Source organism: Rousettus aegyptiacus, unplaced genomic scaffold (genome assembly GCF_014176215.1).
Source record: "Rousettus aegyptiacus isolate mRouAeg1 unplaced genomic scaffold, mRouAeg1.p scaffold_m13_p_16, whole genome shotgun sequence".
Taxonomy (NCBI): Eukaryota; Metazoa; Chordata; class Mammalia; order Chiroptera; family Pteropodidae; genus Rousettus; species Rousettus aegyptiacus.
The window spans coordinates 3,580,300-3,600,786 of NW_023416291.1; the positions used below are offsets into that span (position 1 = coordinate 3,580,300).

The following is a 20,487-nucleotide window of genomic DNA, read 5'->3' on the forward strand; positions in this document are numbered from 1 at the left end:
AAAGAACACTGGAGACGTTTGAGAGTGTGATGGGATTTGAATATTCAGAATGGATTTATGAAAGCCAAACTTTTTCAGGGCTGGAGGTAAAATATCTTTGGTTTGGTAAAAATTGTTCATTTACTGACAATATAGACAAATTGGATGTGGGAGTAAGGACAGTAGGAGAGACACAAGGGCTTACTAATTTCAAGTGAAGAGTAATAGTTACTAGATCTTTTATGCCAGAAATAATCTGGACTTTTCTGGGGAGAAGTACTTTTCAATAAAGTTGTGCCATTATATTTATATCAAATCCACATGGATATACTCAATATACAGAGTTGTCAAAAGATCTCCTTTGACTTTACTTTCATCCTGTATAAAAATTTCCATTTTCCATGAGATGTGTACTATTATTTTCTCTTCTGTATTGACTTCCTGAAGGAAGAGATATTTATAAATTGATCCTTATCATCCGATGTTTCTTTTCTGCACTGCTTCAGAAGGCTTTAGTCTAATTAACATTAAATCATGAAAAAAAAATGAGAGGCAAATGCAATGGGAATATAGATTAGAGAATGAACTTTGAGAGATGAAAACATTCAGATTAAGTCCAGTTTCTTTCTATACTTTAGGCATGTATTTTGGGAAAGTAAAAGGTTTCTATGTATAAAAATATAATTTCTTATATACTTTTTATATACTATATAGGGTCTACCAAATTGGATTTGGATAGATGGTCTTATTTGAAAAGTTTACTTCAGTCTCTTATTCATTCATTTCTTAAAAATATTATTCAGACACCTACTATGCTTTAGGTAATTGTCTAGATCCTTGGAGTGAAAGAGAAATTTATTCTCATTGAGCGTATATTCTAGTGGAAGAGATAGATGATAATCAAATACAACTTGTAATATCATGCAATGATCAATGCTATTAAGAATAGTAATGTAGGCTCAGGGGCAGAAAGTGATGCGAGAGGGGGATATTTTAGATGGAATGGTCAGACAAAGACACTCTCTAAGGAAGCAATATTTCGGTAGAGGCATACATGAAGTGAGGGAGGATCCATGGGAATATTTAATGGAAGAGTAATCTAACTACAAGGAAGACAATTTCAAAAAAACTAAATTGGGGACCAGTTGGTCCATTTGAGAAACAGGGAGCTCAGTGTGGTTGGTGCTGAGTAAGAAAAGGAGGGAGTGGAAGAAAAGGAGATGGGAGGAGTAGCCCTGGTGAAAGGTCAAGTAGGATTCTCTATGCCAGGGACAGATAACTTTCATTCGCAGTAAGATAGAAAGCCACTGGATGTTTTGAGAAAAGTAGTGTAACCAGCACTCCTAGTGGGATATAAGCAAAAGCTCTCTGGAAGCAAAGTGGAGGGGGTGGGTATGGATGCTGCACACAGGGGCTTTGCATCACAGCCTATGAACCCCAAGCTTAGAGAACTCAAATCTTTTATAATTAGCTGCAAGAAAAACCTGCCCTCTTCTATGAAGGAAGATGCTATCTTTATTATCCTGAACAGTAAGGGAATCTTCTCTCTGTCAGATTCACAATCTCTATTTTCAAAGCTGTTTACTATGCAAACATTCTTGAAAAGATAGTCTGGAGTAAAAGCAGCCAGTGCCTCTGTTCACAAGATGTGCAGCAACACAGGAGAACCATGGAGAACTGCCTCCCAACAAACTCAGGATTTGGAACTAAACCATCCCACCTCCGCTATCTTCCATCTCTGTGATTTTCTGTGGGTTAATGAATCTTTCTGTTCCCCAGTTTCCTCATACATAAAATGAATTCAATCATAGTACTACTAAGAATTGGTTCAAGTACTACAACAGTGCCAAAATTACACTAAATGTTTTAAAAATTTTTGCTAGTATTACAATTGTGATATGTTCAGACAACTGCATTTTCTTCATTCATGATAAATGAAGTACCACTATGTATACACTTATAGGACAACATACATAGGTGCTTGTTGCATATTTCTTGGATGTCTCTAGAAGGATACTCGAGTATTGGTAATCAGGGCGGTATCCAATGAGAAGACCTCATGGCTAGGGAAGAAGGTAGAAGGAAAACATACTTTCCTCTTTATAATCTCTGGTAACTTTTGAACATCATATTATGTGACTGCACTAAATATTTCAAAATTAATAAAATAAACTATACCTGAAGTAGAAATGTGGTTGTTTATGAGGAAAAATCAATTATTTATGTTAAAATAGATGTTATTTTACATGAAGTTATTTTTAATAATATAGAGTTTCAAATTAGCTATATAGAATTTTGAATAAAGATATTCAACATCAGGGAAATGCAAAACAAAACTACAATGAGATATCACCTCACACCTATTAGACTGATATTTTCAAAAAGATGAGAGATAACAAGTATTGGTCAAGATGTGGAGAAAAGGGACCCCTTGTGTACTATTGGTAGGATTGTAAGTGGATATGGCCATTATGGAAAACAGTATGGAGGATCCTCAAAAAATTACAAAGAGAACTACCATATGGCCAAGCAATCCTGCTTCTGGGTATATATCCTAAGAAAATGAAATCACTATTTTGAAGAGATAACTGCACCCCATGTTCACTGCAGCATTATTTACAAGAGCCAAGACATGGATACAACCTAAGTGTCAGTCAATGGATGAATGGATAAAATGTATACGCACATTATATGAAGTAAGTCAGAGAGAGAAAGACAAATACCAAATGATTTTACTTATTTGTAGAATCTAAAAAAAGCTGAATTCATAGAAACGGAGGGTAGAATGGTGATTTCCAGGGGCTGAGGGGAGGTGGTAGGAGAAATAGAGAGATGTTGGTCAAAGGGTACGAACCTTGTTATAAGATGAATACATTCTGGGGATTTAATATGTAGCATGGTGACTGTAGTTAATACTGTATTGTATACCTGAAAGTCGTTAACAGAGTAAATCTTAAATGAGCTCGCAACAACAACAAAAGGTGCGAGGTGATGGATGTGTTAACTAACCTTGTTATGGGAATCAATGTGTAGTATACATGTGTATCAAATCATGTTGTACACCTTAAACTTACACAATGTTATGTTAATTATAGCTCAATAAAGCCGAGAAAAAAAGATAATCTCCAGTATTAGTACAGGTAAAGAGTAGGGCCATCACCGGCATTGTGTGTTTGGTAGTTTCAAGTTGGATGAACTGGTTGAATAGATTCAGTGATTTGGGGTTCTTGTGGATTTAACTTACTCAGATTCCTTTGAAATTTCCATTTTGTCCTATTCCAGACTGCGAAATCTATATTCCACACAAAACCATAATCTTATTAAAGGCTTTATTCAATTTTCTGTGCACTTGTGAAGGGCTGTGGTTTTTATTATCAAGCCACAAAAAAAGTGAGATTAACACATGTAGGCCATACAGTGATGGTGAAAACTTTACATTAATTATGGATGAAAGGCTCGGGGGAGCCGACCAAGTTCAGATTAAGTTTGGTAAATTTATTGTTATTTTCCAGAAAATTAGCCAACTATTACGTGGGAGAGTACCCATCTTCTCCCCCTCCACCACCATATGTTTCCCTTTGTATCTGTTGTGACATGGAGATTTTGGCAATTTTGCTCTGGATTTATGGGAATTGGAAAGAAGGCTAATAGGCAATAAACTCTTGGGCTTTCTTTGTGGACATTCATTTTCAGTGAAGTTCACATTTTGAAACATGCTATTTCTGATATCTGCCTCTTGCACTAAATCTCTTCCTTAAAATGTCCCAGATCTTGTTGTGATATGGCTAGCTCTCAGGAAAATGTTGCCTTGCCAGATAGCCAAGAACACTTATATTTTCCTAGTAGTCACTGCTTGTTCTAAAATATTGCACAAATATATTTTATTATACTGTAACCTTTTAATGGACCAAGTATCATCTATAGGTCAGTCTTTACCACCCCACATGGTGAGATCTATGGATATTGGCATTCGAAAACAGATTCAAGTCTGGATTTTAATTCCTTTACTTGCTGTGCAAGCTTAGAAAATAACTTCACCTTTGTGGGCATCGCTTTCTCTAAAAGAAATAGGGCTTATAATATAATGTGCATCTATGTTAGAGATCTGGATGGAAAAAGATGGCACATTCAATAGGGTTGATGGAAGCGAGTTTAAAGAAAGGAACTGTTTATAGATTTGTGGTGGGGGCAGTGGGGCTGGTAGTTAAAGGGAAGCCAGTGAGGGAGTGAAAAAGTCCAGGTCAGCACCAGCAGGAAGCCACTACCATCGTCACACCTGAAGGGGTGAGGGAAGGAAGTGGTTACTGGAAGCCCCAAGAACTGTAAAGGTTTCCCAGTAGGCAAAGGTTTCCCAGTAGGAACTTAGGAGAGACAATCTGTGCATAAAGAAAAAAACTAGTATGGATGTATCTAATATTTAGTTTAAAAGAGAGTAACTAAACTATTCATGGAGTAAATTTTGTAAAGATATCAACAGCTGGAAACTGGTGATACTGTTAATCGTTCATTAAAAATAAAACACATTTCCTCGGATTTATTAAAATATTATACAATTAAAATTTACAAAAAGTGTGATGACAAACCAATGGAAAAGAATCAAGAGTTCTGAAACAAAATTAAATGCATAAAAAGAGTTGCAGAATGATAAAAACTGCTGGAGAAAATGAATTACTCAATAAATTTTTATTAGAAAACTGGTCGACATTTTGGGGTAAAAATGGATCCCCATCCCATAATACACACTAGGATAAATATTCATTTATTTGTTTGTTTATTTTTAGGCAAGATGACCCTTGGTTGACCTCACAGATTGCAAGGACCCTATGAGTTTACAATGCCTTATTTTTTTTGTTTTTACACCTGGCACCTGGTCTTCTAGGTGGTCTCCCATACAAGTACTAACCAGGCCTGACCCTGCTTAGCTTTGAGATCAGATGGGATCTGGCTTGTTCAGGGTAGCATGGCCATAGATTATGCTAGGATAAATAAATGTCAGAAGAAATGCAATAAAGGGTTGCAAACAATGAATTCTGTAAAACCAAAGAAAATATATGTATTATATAATTGATCTGATTTATATTTTTTCATTATTTAAAATTCCTAAGTATTTTTTGAGTTCCTGTAATAATCTATTTCTATCCCTTAAATTATTTATAAATTTGTTTTTTTCCCTATTATTTTAATAATTTTTTAAAAAGTACACATTTTGTTTCTTCCTTATTTACGTTTAGGCAGAGACTATATTTGTATACTAGGCATTTTCAAAAACTAATTAAAACTCGCTTTATAGGCTAGTCATGGTGAATTTTTATAAATGCTGCCTGCATGCATGAAAGGCTATATTCTCCATTTGTAAGGCAAAATGTTTGTTATGTATACCATTTCATCAGTTTTTAAACTGAGAAGCAAAAGTTTTCAAATATAGTTAGGCAAGAATTTTTGAAATCTTCATTTGTTTAAGAATATGTCCAGGGACCTTTCTACTCAGCCAAATTAATTTTCTAATTGAAACGTTATCTACACTTTTTTAAGGAGATCTTTTTTAGGGGTTGTGCCTTGTAAATACTGACAGAGTTGTGTTAAAATCTCTCAGTTGAGAGATCAGTTAATTTCATCTTGTAGGACTGCCTTCAAGATGTATAAATATATTGTATATTTATGTGTCAATACATATTTATAGAGAGAATAGATATGTTTACATCTTGAAGCTACTTGGTTGAAAGAATAAAATTCAGAATAGTTATGTCTTCCTGAAGAATTGCACCTTTTTTTATTATGTAATTAATTTTATTGCTAGTCATAGTTTTTTCCTTAGTTTTTGTCTTACATTTTATTTAATTAAAATAGCTACATAGACTCTTTGTTGTTGTTGTTAATATTTGCCTATGCTTTTATCTCCTTTCACTTTTCACATTTTAAATCTTCTTTCCAACTTTTTAAAGTTGTACCGAAAAGGACATATAAGCTAATTTTTAAAAAAGGGCTATTCTGAAAAACGTTTTTCCTTTTAACTTTAAAGCTTAGTTTGTTTACATTTATTGTAAATATTTATATTTGGATAGTTTCCATGCGTCTCGCTGTGTCCATGACTGCTTTTCCGTCCTTGTAGCCTCTTGATTAATATGTTTAATTTTCCTCATTTTAATTTCCCTTCCTCATAAGTTTAGAAGTTATTCACTTTTTTTTAGTTATTGCTCTTTGTTGTGTTATTTTTAAATGATTTTCGTCATTCTCTCTTTACCAGTTTTGCAAACTCATGCCTGCTGGCAGATATATTCCCTCCACAGATACCAGTCTTACTCAATCCATAAAATACATAAATGGAAAAAAAGTAATCCTTCGTCGTCATAATTTGTTAGTATTATGTATTTTAGTGTAAAATGATCCATTTTATAAAATTTAACAAGTATTCTTAGCAAAACCTAAAGCTGATCAACAAACATCTTTTCCATCTTTCCAAATAAGAATCTTAGAATCCTTCGTTACTTGTGACTTTTAATTTAGTTCTATCTTTTTTGATCCTCGAAAAATAAATATTTTGTATCATCAATATATTTGATTAGGCCCACATTCTCAACATGTTATCCTCGCATCTTTGCTTTTTTTGTCTTAGTTTTCTAGCACCTCTCTCCTGCTTCCTCAGGTACACCGCCTACACTCTAGGGTCTGGAAGTTCTTTTGGAGAAAGTCTGAGGTAATACACTTGCGCAGTTTTGGTTTCTTTGCATATATCTTTGTGGGTCCCAGGTCTGGCGGTGATCCAGGCTTGTGGCTAGGGATAAAACTCTGGATTTGGAAGGTTTCATTAATGCAGTAGGGTGCCTGTGCCTAACTTATGTATGATTCAGCTTATTGTATCACGTATGTGTGGCAGAATGCCACTATTGTTCTCTGACATATATAAAGCCCATGCGGTCCCCGAGCGCAGAAGCATGTTCCCCTCCATAAAGTCAGTGTCTGCCGTTTCATTCTCATGTTGGCTCCTCGTGCGTTCTTTCAACTGGACATCTCGCCACCAGTTGAAACCTTCCCTTCTTGATCAGCTCAGTGCTGACAGTCTTCACATAGCTTTCATCTTAACAAACAGTACCATTGGACATATAGTTCTAGTTCCACAGTAATTCTATCTTGTACATTTAATGGTTCTACGGGAGGTCCTACTGTTGTTTGTGGAGGGTCAGCAGTCAGTCCAACAGACGTCCCTTAGCAGTTGATCCCCCTTTTTCGCCCCAGCTGCCTTTTCATTCTACCCCCGCTTTGCTTCTGGTATTTGATTGTGATATGTCTGGGTGTACTCTATTATGGCCAGAGTCACGCACTTCTTGACTTTAAGGATATGACTCTTTCGTAATTTCTGGAAAATGACCAAGACTGAGGAGAGATAGTTTTTTAATTTGAAAATAACATAAGCAATGTCTAGGTCACTGTTCTATGTGTAGAACAATAAAAACTTTTAAGCTGTGAGGAATAATTCAGAGGTGATCAGTGTAAAGCATGAGGATTACAAACCAAAAAGTGCATCTGGGAGAGAAGCCTCTGTGAATGGTTGTCTCTCCAACCATAGGCAATAAAGGCTCAAAAGGCAAATGCAACCCAGTTGCGTAAGCAAAGGTGATGGCTCTTTTAAGCAAGTCCTTGCCTCGGTTCAGAAGTGCCTGGGTACAAGGGAGCTTGGTTTGGTTACTGCTGAGCCTTGAGTCGACTCTTGCATGGAGAGGACACAGTCTCAGTTTTTCCTTCATGATTTTTTTGTTGATTCTGATCAGTTTTCAGGGAGGCAGTAGTTGCTTTTTCTCCTTAGAGGGCCCTGACTACTTAATCTCTACACCCTCTCGGCTAAAAGCCACTTCAAAACGCAAGCTTAATACATATGATTAAGGCTCAGTGGAAATGTTCTTTATCAATGAGAATAAAGTCCCAATTCTGTTTTATCCATTCTCTGTCAAATAGAGCGTGTGATGCTGGACCACAGATGAGGACCTGCTAGTGGTTAAATGTTGAATGACCTTAATGATTCTTAAGATGAGTCACAAATGCAGAGATAAGGGACACCATCATTTTCAATATAGTGAAAGTTAATAAAAATTCCAGAGAGAAACTGGGCAAGCAAACCTAAAGAACTTGAAAGGCGTATATTTGTTTGAGGAAAGCAGATGAGGGTATGCCAACCCCATATTATTACATCCTTGAGAGAAAATGCAAATGAAGACTGGATGACCATAAAATCACAAGTTTTCTTGTGCTTTTGACCAAATTATCACTGGATTGTTATCATATTAAAAAGAAAAAAGCTGAAGTATAGAGAGTTAAAGTTCCTGCTATTTTGGCACAAGTGACACTAGCAAACCTATGTATTTTCTTTTATAAGCAAATGTAAATTGGGTAAAACTTAAATAGTTGTACACAAAATACCCTATAAGTATTAACAAAATAATGTAATTCTGAGTGCATTCGAGAGATGTGGAATTGAGTTTTGTCAGTTACCACAAGTACTTGCTGTGGTTCGGTGACTCAAAGTTGCATAAAAAATTTTACATGTCGCTGGCTTTGAAATAAAAAAAAGCCAAAAAAAAAAAAACCAAAAATTCCAATTAAAAAGGTATTCTCCTCCTTACCACACCCTGCTGAATGATTTGAGAGAGATGATAATGTTTAAGGAAACATTCTAGTTTTTGCATTTGAGAAAGCTCAGAGGTGTAGAAATTTTTCTAAAGAATGATGAGGATCTCTTTGCCTCTGGCCAACAGAGTGCATTTGATCAGAGGAAAAAGAAACCCAAAACAAAAAGTCTTTAGATAGCTCTCCTGGAGTGTTGACTACCCACACTAATCGTCAACACCTCACTGCACACCATTGCTGGGAGAGAAAAACATTTCTCCCTTTCATTTTTCTTCCTTTAAAAGGCCAAACATGCTGTCTTTGGATAGATTTCAATCCTGCTTTAATTCATTAAAAAGTGAAACAAAATCACCGTTTACATCCTTGACAGCTGGCAGGTTTTATGTGTTCTGACTACTCCTGCCAAGCAGCAGAGATTTCATTCAAGTCGGTCACGGGTCTTTGGAGAGTCGTGAGTGTGGAGCCCATTGGAACACCGTGGTAACGAAGGCAGGGGACCTGCAGGCCTGGGCTATGATGCCAGTCAGTGCAGGAAGTCACAACTTTCTAAAACTTCACAAAGAAACCACAACAAAAGCTTTGAGGCAACTCACATCATGGGGAGTTTCTGTGCCACTTTAGGTATCTTGAAGACAATAAAAATGTTGTTTTAAGATAATTTCTAGATATCTAAAGAAATGTATTTTTGAGAGAACATATGTAGAAAAAGGAACCTAGGAATTTAATTATCTTCCATTAAAATAATAAATAGTAGAACTTATAATGGGTGAATGGAAATAAAACAGGATTGGGAACAGTAGAATTCTTAGGATTTAAAACACATTTGCTTTGATTAAAAAAATAGCACTAATTTCCTATGAGAATGTGGGTGTGTTATGGGTAGGGGAGAAATAAAATAATAAATTATGAGCTTCTTTACTTTATTTACTCAAGGAAATAAAAAATTGAATTAAAATATATGCCCATAAGAAATGACTATTAATTAATCATGATAACTTTTAGATTTCTCTTTCTCTAACTGTACTTTCCTGTTGGTTTGAATGGTATCTTGGTTCATTATAATCATCACTATCCTTGCAGCGAGAGACACATAATACAGGAACAAGGTAACCAAGTGTTAATTGAATTTCTTAGCCAAGATTAATGTACGCAGATACCAAATGATATCAAAAGAGACCATAAAGCCTACTGTTTAGAGATCTACTTTTAAAGCCTGATTGCCTGAGTTCCTATCCCATTTTTACCTTAGTGGATGTGTAACTTTAGGCAAGTTACATAATCTCTCTAAACTTCAATATTTTATTTATAAACTGGAATAAAATAACAGTATCTACTTCACAATTTGAAGATCAAAAAAGATAATGATACAAAATGTTTAACCAAGTTACACATAAGCATTAAAAATGTTAATAATTATTACCATAATCTAAGATATATATTTAATTTACTAGTTTCCTGAAGTACCTACTAAAATAACATATTGAAGTGCTATTCTTATGAAGTAGGACTTTGTCACCCTTGCCCATTAAAGTCAAATGATTTGCAAGCTGAAAACAAAATTTTAATTTAGGTCCCTATTTATGGATTATACTGACTTTTAATTAAAAGAAGGGGATAGAAATGAACCTAGAATCAAAGAGCATATGCTCTGCTTATCTTTTAATTTTTGCATCTGTATTTTAACATCTAATTTTTTACATCAATTAGCATGACATACTTGTGTGTGCACACGTGCATGTGTGTGGACACACATATTCAACATCACCACCATTACCAAGGGCGTCTGGAAGAGATCCATAGCCACTTTCATAACTGAGTCTCAATCCAGAGGAGGAGTACTGCCAAATTATTATGGCTGGCTTTATTAAATTAAACAACAGCTTTAGGCATAAGAAACTATTTACCAATCTTCACTATATTATAAAAAATGGTGTTTTTGTCAATCATAGACTGTTTCTATTACTCAACTGGGTCAGTTTCATGTTGTTTCAGTTAGTTATTTTTATATGCCTGTTATTTTCTTATCTCCGGTAGGAGGAATGGCTCAGAGCTGTAACTGCAACCCAGAAAGAGGACTACTTCTGGCTCTAAAACAAAAAAGCCAGAGGCAAAAACTTTTCCAGCAAAATGTAATCATTATGGCATGTGTTCAGCCTTAGGTTGTTTCATCTATTAAGCCAACAAATTCTTAAAACAACAACTTACTTTTAGAAAACCATCTTGTTGCCTTTTGCCTGTCCAAGATTTTGTTTGTTGCAGATACATTAAAAAAAAAAAAAAAATGTAATCCCTGGGCTAGTGTCTGTCACTAAAATTAATTTGCAGAAAAACAATGAAGTAACTTCTGGTCATTATTATTTTTGTGTTTTTATTCATCCCAGTGTGGGAAGATGAAAGATATTTTGTTTCCAACCAGACCCTATAATGAGAAGTTATGTGGGTAATGAGCTTTGCAATACATTTTTAGATAGCACACAAGACCAAGAAGTCTTTATCTAGAGGTTACTTTGCAAGTACTGAGGTTTCTAGACTGGTTTAGAATTACAAACTTCAACATGTGTGGAAGATATTGGAAAGGCAGAGTCACAAAAGATGCCATAGTAATTATCTTTTTGTAAATTGTTAAATTTTTCTAATAAATTTAGCTACAATTTTAAAAGTCTATTGTTTTATGGGGATGCATGCTTCAAGCAAAAGAGAATTGCCACAATGAAGATTTTTGGTACAAAAGGAAGATATTTCCAACATCTCAAAGGCAAAATATTTAATGGTGAAATCTTACTTTATGAAAAACTCCCTTCTTGTAACAGCACCATTTTTTTATAAGTTGTTAAAGTACAATTTTCCATAATTTGAAACATAACTGTCATACAAATATAAAATGAACACCTGTCAACTGTGTTCGACTCATTAATTAAAGAGGGAATCAGATGCTAAGACTAGTTAGAGAGCTTTTAAGGAGTTGAGTATCTAAAACAACTTAATACAGGATGGTGTGAATAAGATTGCAAGGTTAGATACAATGTTGGTTAATCTCCTAAAGGGCAAAAAACCCATAATCTATGGGGTTACCTTTTTATTATGGGTAAAAATTATTTGCATATCTACCAAACAAAAATCTACAGGTTATTATGTAGGTTCGGTAAGTCTGAGAATTTAATCAGTTATATACAAGAATTTGAAAAAAAAGAACGTATTCTCATAAGAGCTTCTTGGGTGTGTCTATGCTACTCTCATCTACCCATGAAAAGACATATTGCTTTCTCTTCAGATTTTAGATAATTTTTCTTAACAAAATAAACTACAATTTTCCATAGCTAAAAATATCATACATTTCTACTCTCACACAGGTTGTTTACTGAATCCTGTTGATATGGCCAGCATAATATTCCTAAAGCACATTCTGTGAGACAAATGGGATCCATGGCAAACACACTTAGCAATGTTGACATGTTCTTTTTCTATTAGCAATGAAGCTACAATTGGATCTTGTATATCATTAGTGTGGAAGAATAGAAAGTCTTCGAAAAGGCTTTGAGACAGATCAAGGGGAGAAAACAGGGCACTGTACTGGAACAGAATTTAGTTACAGAAAGCTAAGAAATTAAAGTTCCTTTTCTTTGAAAAAGGTACTCATCTATCTACCTACCTATCTACCTACCTACCTACCTACCCACCCATTCACCCACTCATCCATCCATCCATCCATCTATTTAAATAAGAGATACTATCTAACTCTAACTCCCTTGGAAGGTAGGGCTGAAATCAGGAGAAATTCTGGGGAGAAAAAAAAGAGATATGTAAAAATATCTCTGCCAATATTAGTTAATGGATCAAAATATGAATCTAGGTCCTCCAAGGCTACCCAGAAGGACTTTTCATGTAACATTGAGAAATAATTCCAGGGAACAAAACCCAAACCACTAGAATGAGCTCATCATTTCCTTGAATATGTGGGAATAATTCTTTGCTGTATGTTTGACCAGTTATATTGGTTAATTTCAGAGTAGTCCTGTTATTAAATACAAATAAGAATGCAAATAATGAGCACAAGGTATGTGTGAAGATTTCTACCCACTCACTGGTTTAAGCTATTTTCCTATATCTCCTCTTAGATTCATAAATTTGCCATATGCAGATGTCTGATATTTTTTAAGAAAAGTTTTTATAAAAAATTGGATTCATTTTCCCACAGATTAGACATAAAAGTTGAAAATATAGTGTGTGTCTCTTTGTCCAAGAATATTTTTTTTGCAGAGATTCTCCTGGAAGTAATATTCCATGGAATACGCTTTGTGAAATAGTTATCTAAGTCTACTATCTGCATTTTTCAGATGAGGAAACTGAGGTCCAGAAAGGTGACCCTGAAAGCAACCGGAGTTCTAATTTGAATCTGCATGAAGTTTTTCCTTAAACTTCCCCTTCCCTCACCACATCAAAATAAGCCTCACGATGTCCTATTTGAAACATAATTGGCAACTCCAAATTCAGCAGGTAGGCCAGTTCATACAATGTCCTTTTAGGGTAAACCATAATTTTCATGTCCCTAGTTTTTCTTTATTTTTTTTCTCAATAGTAAGAAAAATCACATTTCAATGTTTTTGTCTCTTTTTATTTCTAAATTTAATATAGACACTATCTACTCCATTGATAGAGGCCTTTTATTTATTCCTAAATTCATCCATCTGGCACTTGGCCACAAAATTCATTTGTAAAAGCCTTCTATGAATCTAAGAAACAGAATCTCTTTTCAGTGTCATTTGGTTTTGTTTAGCCAAATCAAAGATTAATGGTTGGGGTGGGAGGTGGGGTAGAGCGTATCTAATAATTAGATCTCAACCAGTCCTGCTTAAAAGGAGTATTTGGTCTGAATTAGCAGTGTCTACAAACAGCTTTCCACAGCCTCTATCACCTTTGAAGTTGGATAGCCCAGTTTGCTTCTATCTCTGAGTAACCCTCATGGGGGTGGGGGTGTGTGTGTGTGTGTGTGTGTGTCTCTCTCTCTCTCTCTCTCTCTCACATCCTTGACTTTGAGGGAGTAAAACCGGCAAACAGACCAGGAAACATATATTGCATACAATTTGTTTATCCCCTCTCTAACATTTTTTCTCAAAATATCATCCAAATTATTCTGATACTAAAATGTTATTATAGATTCTTCATCTATGGAAATTTCTCTTGAAAGGACTGAGATTCTTGAATGCCAGAGACTTCCTGGAAGTTTGTGTCTTAAGCCATGTGCTTGAGCACCACATTCTCTTATTAGAACTCTTTCTGGTTACTTTTTTGCAATATTTCATTCAGCACAATAGCTTGAGAGAAACATGTATCTGTGACTTGGACAATATTGCTAAATTGTGTTAAATCTGGTATTTCGGCTTTATATCTCCAGGGAAAAGCTTCCAGCATTGCCCTTTGATTACCATCAAATCTGTTGATTTAATAGTTCTATCATTCTTTCCTCACTCAGCTTTTCATTCTATTTTATGTTTAATTGCTGTTTCCACTTCCTCCTCCTTTTTCATTCTCTTCAAACCTTAATCTTCCTTCCTTGAATTCCTTCCACAGACCTCTAATTTGGTAGCCATTTGGAGATTGTAAACCTACACACAATCTGAGTTTAAGGACTAGGACTACTCGTATAGTTCTGTTTAGTTTGTTAAGAACAGAGAAGCTTTTTTACTTAAAAGTATGATCCACATAAAACATTTTACTTGTGATACTAAAATTGTTCTTAATGTAATATAAATTAATTTTGTTAAGCTATAGAGTCTTACAAAATATGTGAGAGAGATAAAATTGGACAAGTGTGCACATTATATGTATATGTCAAAATTTTTATTATATAATGTCTTGATTTAGATCAGTGGTTGCCAAGTGGGGGTGAGTTTGCCACAAGATGACATTTGACAATCTCTAGAGACATTCTGGGTTGTCTGACTAGGAAGATGCCATTGTATTGACACCTAATACGTAGATGCTGCTAAACATCCTACAGTGAACAGGAACAGTGCCCTACCACAAAGAATTATCCATCCTAAAATGGCAATAGTGCCTGTTGGGAAACTCTGATGTACGTAATGCAATCACATTGTTAGTTATCTTGCTATAGTTGAACAGACATTTGTTAACATATCTTTATAAAATATATTCAACCAATAAATGGGAAGCCATGGAACACTACCTTGGCTTGCAAAACATTTGAATCTTACCATCAAATAAAGAGTAACAAGTGTCTAAGATGATATTATAGAATAGCAGAAGGTAATGGGAATAAAGTAATCTTTCCTTTCTTTTCCTTTTTATTCACATTTTCTTATGCAATCTTTGCTCTTTGACATTTCCTACTTCCTCCAAAATGAGATGGTTTGGCCTTTTATCTGTGATTCATTTGTTCTTAGACATTTTTTAAAATTTATTTTTAAAGTGGTTTCAAACCTTCCAGCCTCAAGCCAACTATATTGGCAGGTCCTTCCAGTGCCTTTAGACAACCCATGGTACAGACAGCATATTTTCTTTTAAAGCCTTAAATCCTGGGTTTTAAAGTCTCTATAAATGAATGTTTTCCTTGTGGTGGGAAAATGCCTTTTTAAAAAATTGTTTAATGGCCTGCCACTGTCAAAAGATAACATTTAGACACTCAGCCAAGATATTGGTGTTGATGGTAATTCCCTTCTGCTTTTTATAGCTCATGCAGGACTCTCACACACTTAATATTTTAGTTGTGTGTTACAGGCCTTCAAGTGAAGCAATTCTTGGAAACAACATGATATCATGAGTCTGTTACAGCTATTAAGTCATGGCAGCTAGAGTGGAAACGAATACAACAAAAACAATTTATATAGGAATACGTTTCTCAGTGGATCAGTTTCAGTGTTGCTCCCTGTGGCTGAATCAAGTTTATCCCAAACGCCAACGTTTCGGCCATCATCCACATGGACATAAATAACACAGTGATGACAGAAATTGTATTTCCTTCAGTTTTAGGTTTAATATAAGTGCATATCTAAAACTTACTTGATAATAAATAATGCTATAAGAGAAGTTGGGGAGGCTAATATTAGGTACCGTAATCTCCCAGGAGGTGGTTCTCATTTCTTGTTATTTTCTTCTGGTGATCTCTATCTTTGAGGAACCTCCTGTTATTCTGGAATAGAAATTTTAGCATAAAATCTAAAACTGGGTTCTACGATGACTGATGCAGCCATGCTGCTCTGCTCTCCGGATAACTCTGTAGTGCTTTCACATCTTGTCTGGGGTGCTCAAAAGCTTCGGGAACTCTCAGAGAACTACTGAAGCTACTGATATCTCATGCAGACAACTGCTCTGTCTACTCCTTGTCCACACACTTGCCCAGTTATCTCTTAAACCCTCACCTTTCTACTGTGCAAATTCCTCGGTGTTGTGAGGCATAAACAACCTCTTTTGCATGAAAGACAGAAGCCCTGCACACTTATTTTTTAAACCTAAGTGGAGTTCATTTTACTTTGTTATAGAAATAATTTTACAACATATATCTACATTGATTATAGTGTGGTTTGGAGTGCCAGCAGGGTAAAAAGGGGTTGAGGAGTGATGATAACAAGGAACTTGTACCTTTTCAACAAGAACTTACTAAAGCAGTGTCCAGGGACAGAAGGGCAAAGAGAAAAATATGACAAAAAGAACCGGTCAACGGTAGGGGAGGGGAGACACGGGGAGTCAGTTTATTAGAAACTAACTTTAGATTATGACAAAAAGAATAAGTAGAAAAGCATTAACCCTACTTAAAAAAGTACATTTTGAAGTCACATAATATATGTCCCACAAAATATCATGTTAACAATGTACCCCTTGCACATCGTTTTAATTCCAGCAGTAATAAATCATATAAACCTCTTTATTGATGAGGTTAGGTTTCATAATGAGTCATAGAAAAATTCAGCCAACTGTAGTAATTATTTAAAAAAGGATACTTTATTTTACAATTTTAATTTTTACTTTAAGCATAAAATATATTATCTTTTATCAATCTGTTAACATAGAAGAATTTTATTTTTCCTAATCAAGTATCTCTTCTGTGTCATTCTTCTTCAATCATGGTCATGTTCATCATCCTACAAACTATATTCTAGTTGCCACAGTTGCCAAAACTTGGGAGTAATTATTAAATTCTATCCCTAAGTAAAACTCTAAAATAGAACCAGAATTCAATCATTTCTCAACCCTTCATCACTAATTCTTTAGTCCAAAAAGGACAAGCCTACTAACTAGCTAGTTTACTTTCAAACATCCCAACTGAGATACTTTGTTAGCATGACCATTTCATTAAGCTTTGTTGTTACCTTTTAAAAAAATTTAATGCTGGCAGAATATGAGAAGTTGGAGGAAGACATTTATATTAAATTTATATTTAATAATATTTAATGTTTGGCTTTTAGACTTTCCTTTAAACTGATTAGAATCATGTTTGAAAACCTATTTATTTTTCATTATACTTTATTCAGAATTGGCTACTTTTATAAGGCAGTTTACTCATCTGTATTCATCATCTTCTCACTTGTTATTAACATTTAAAAATTAATGGATCTAGATAAGAAACTTACCATTTGTCCGTGTGTGTTTAATAGGAATAATGAAAAAAAAAAAACTAAATGTGCCCATAAAAATCAAAGTTGCTGCTAAATAAACACAAAAGCCTGATTTCTAAAGAATCCAAAAGAGAACCCAGCATAAAAGAAGAGCTCTAGCTTATGATAGCGGTTGGGCTTAATCACCAGAGGTAAGCAGGGTTTCAGGCTAAAATGGAGCTACTGCTGGAATTACTTCTGACTAAGCCCTCTGGTGATGCATTCATGGATCTTGTCATGAAGGGAACTATATGATCATTTCTATATCAATTCTATGTCATAAAACAGCAGTCTCCAACCTTTTTGGGACGAAGAATGGGTGTTCCTATGAAAATCTAATGCCTGATGTTGTAAGGTGGAGCTGAGGCGGTGATGCCAGTGCTGGTGAGCAGCTGCAAATGCAGATGAAGCTTTGCTTGCTTGCCCGCCGCTCACCTCCTGCTGTGCAGCCTGGTTCCTAACAGGCCATGGACCAGTACCGGTCTGTGGCCTGGGGTTTTGGGACCCCTGTCATAGAATAAAAATGAAAGTCTTCTCTTAGCTGTCATTTGGTGGGAACATGAGACAGAGGTTCCTGCAAGAATAGTATCTGTCACCTGGTGCCGATGGACCAACCCAAGATTCCCTAAAGATTGTGAGGATGGTGTCTACCACTGTGTCTCAGTGAAGACAGTCAAACTCACCAAATGGTAGAGTTGACTGTGAATGTTGTTCCATGAACCAGGATAGACAGGTTTGCACTTAGAAACAATACCACAAGTTCTGTGGACACAGTAAACGGCAGAAACATTGTTTACCTTAGGGATAAAACTCTGTTTACAATTAATCAGCCTCTTCCTATATAGAATATTTAAATGTTTTGCAAAGATTTAATATAGCAGTATTACTACACTACTGTTAACATTTTAAAAGTACTTAGTATGAATTAGCAACCATTATATTATTTATATATAATCCATTTAGCAATTCAGTGAGTTAGGTACCATTATTATTCCCCTTTTGCAGACAAAAAAATTGAGGCTCAGAGCTTTTGAGTGACTAATGCCAGGAATAAGGGAATATAAATAGTAAGGCAGAGATTCAAACCCAAGTAGCCTTGATCTAGACCGCATGCTTTCAGGCCATATGGCCTTGCAATAACCTACTATTTGAGAGAGCAGGCTCTGGGATTCAAATGTTGGCTGAAACTTTTCTTGTGTAACCTGGACAGACTTAAGCCCTATGAACTTTGTTTCCTCAAATGTAAAATCAGATTTAAAAACTACTTGCTTCATAGTTTTGTAATGATTAAATAAAATAATAAATTTAAAGTGCTTAGAAGAGTCCTTGACATTAAATTAGCATTCACTAAGCATTAGTTATTTCTCTCTTTCTCTCTAACACACACACACACACACACACACACACACACACACACACACACACAGTTTATCCTTTAGCCTTCAAGCATGATATTGAGGGGTGGCTCAATTAGGTCACTTTTATAATCTCTTTGAATCCTGAAATGATATGACAGCATGCTCTCATATCTGTGTTTTTAGATGTCAGTCCCTTCTCTTCTTAGTGGCATCAATTTCATTTCTTGTCAGCTCTCTTGAGAAATGTTTTATCTAATGCCATGGAATTTACTCCTCCTTTTGTCTTTTGTTCTACATTTCAAAATCTATTTTTACAAACATCATGGAAATTTTAATGTTACCATAAAACATTTTCATACAAGTAAGTTTATATTCTCAAATAAGTTTTAAGGTCCTTGAGTTGGGACCATGTGCTCTCTTTTCATTGAGCAGTATCCTGGTCCTGGGCTCACAGTTTTCACTCAAAAGATAGTCATGTATTTTTAAAAGACCAAAATATATCTAAAAGTGTAAATGTAAAACTTAAAATAAAGCTTATTTGAAATGTTTGTTTTATTATATAGTAATAATTTCTCTTGCATATATAAAAAGCAAAAAAAAGCACTAATTAGTATATATTTTAACTTATTTTTTAAATTAGTACCTGAGCTTTAATGAAATATAAAAAGTTTAACTGTGTATAAAAACTTGTTAAATCATTTTCTTTCTGCCAAATTTATAAATGTTTTAAGGCTTTAATGACCCACCGAATATTATCTCTTCTACTAAACTTTAATGAGAAAATCTTGGGATTTAGCCAAAATACATAAAGGACTCATACAACTCAATAGCAAAAAAACCCCAAAAAACAAAATAACAAACAATCTGGTTTAAAAAATGGGCAGATGATCTGAATAAACAATTTTCCAAAGGAGACATACAGATGGTCATCAGGTCCATGAAAAGATGCTCGACATCACTAACCACCAGGAAAATGGAAATCATAACCAAAGTGAGATATCACCTCACACCTGTCAGAATGGCTATCATCAAAATAACAAGAGATAACAAGTGCTGACACGGACATACAGAAATGGAAACCCTTAAGCACTGTTAGTGGCAATATATACTGGCACAGCCATTATGGAAAACAGTATGGAGGCTCCTCAAAAAATTAAAAGGAGAATTACCATATGATCCAGCTATTCCACTTCTGGGTATTTATTTTAAAAAAATGAACACTGACTCAAAAAGATATCTGCATCCCCGTATTCACTGCAGCATTACTTAGAATAGTCAAGGTAAACAAACAACCTAAGTGTTCATTAAAGGATGAATGGATAAAGAAATGGTGTGTGTATATATACACACATACATATATGTACACATATATAACATATATGCACATATACCATGAACATATATACACACATACATACACATGTATATATGTGTATATATTAATGGCATATACATTTTTAGAATATTTCTATAGAATAGTGTGTATATATATATATAATAGAATATTATTGGGCCATAAAATAGAATTAAATCTTGCCATTTGTGACAACATGGATAGACCGTGGGCATTATGCTAAGCGAAACAAGTCAGACTGAGAAAGACAATACTATATGATCTCACTTAATATGTGGAATCTAAAAAAAATAAGAAAAAAAACAAATAAAGCTCATAGACACAGAGAACAGATTAATGGTGCCAGAAGTGGGAGATGGAAGTGGGGGAAATGAGCAAAGGGCACAAACTTCCAGTATAAAATAAAGAAGACATGGAAATGTAATGTATAGTATGGTAACTATAGTTAATACTATATTGCACATTAGAAAGTTGCTAAGAGAGTAAATCTTAAAGTTCTCATCACAAAAAATTCTGTAATTATTTAGGATTATGATGGTTAACTAAACTTGTTATGGTGCTTATTTTG

At 34.8% G+C, this 20,487-nt stretch overlaps 1 long non-coding RNA gene and 1 pseudogene across 1 annotated transcript in view; one reads left to right on the forward strand and one right to left on the reverse strand.

Annotated features, from left to right (window-relative positions):
• Window positions 1-20,487, forward strand: part of LOC107518505 — a 559,217-nt gene that overhangs the window by 67,579 nt on the left and 471,151 nt on the right. The window lies entirely within an intron of this gene.
• LOC118612771 lies at window positions 4,835-4,951 on the reverse strand (annotated as a pseudogene).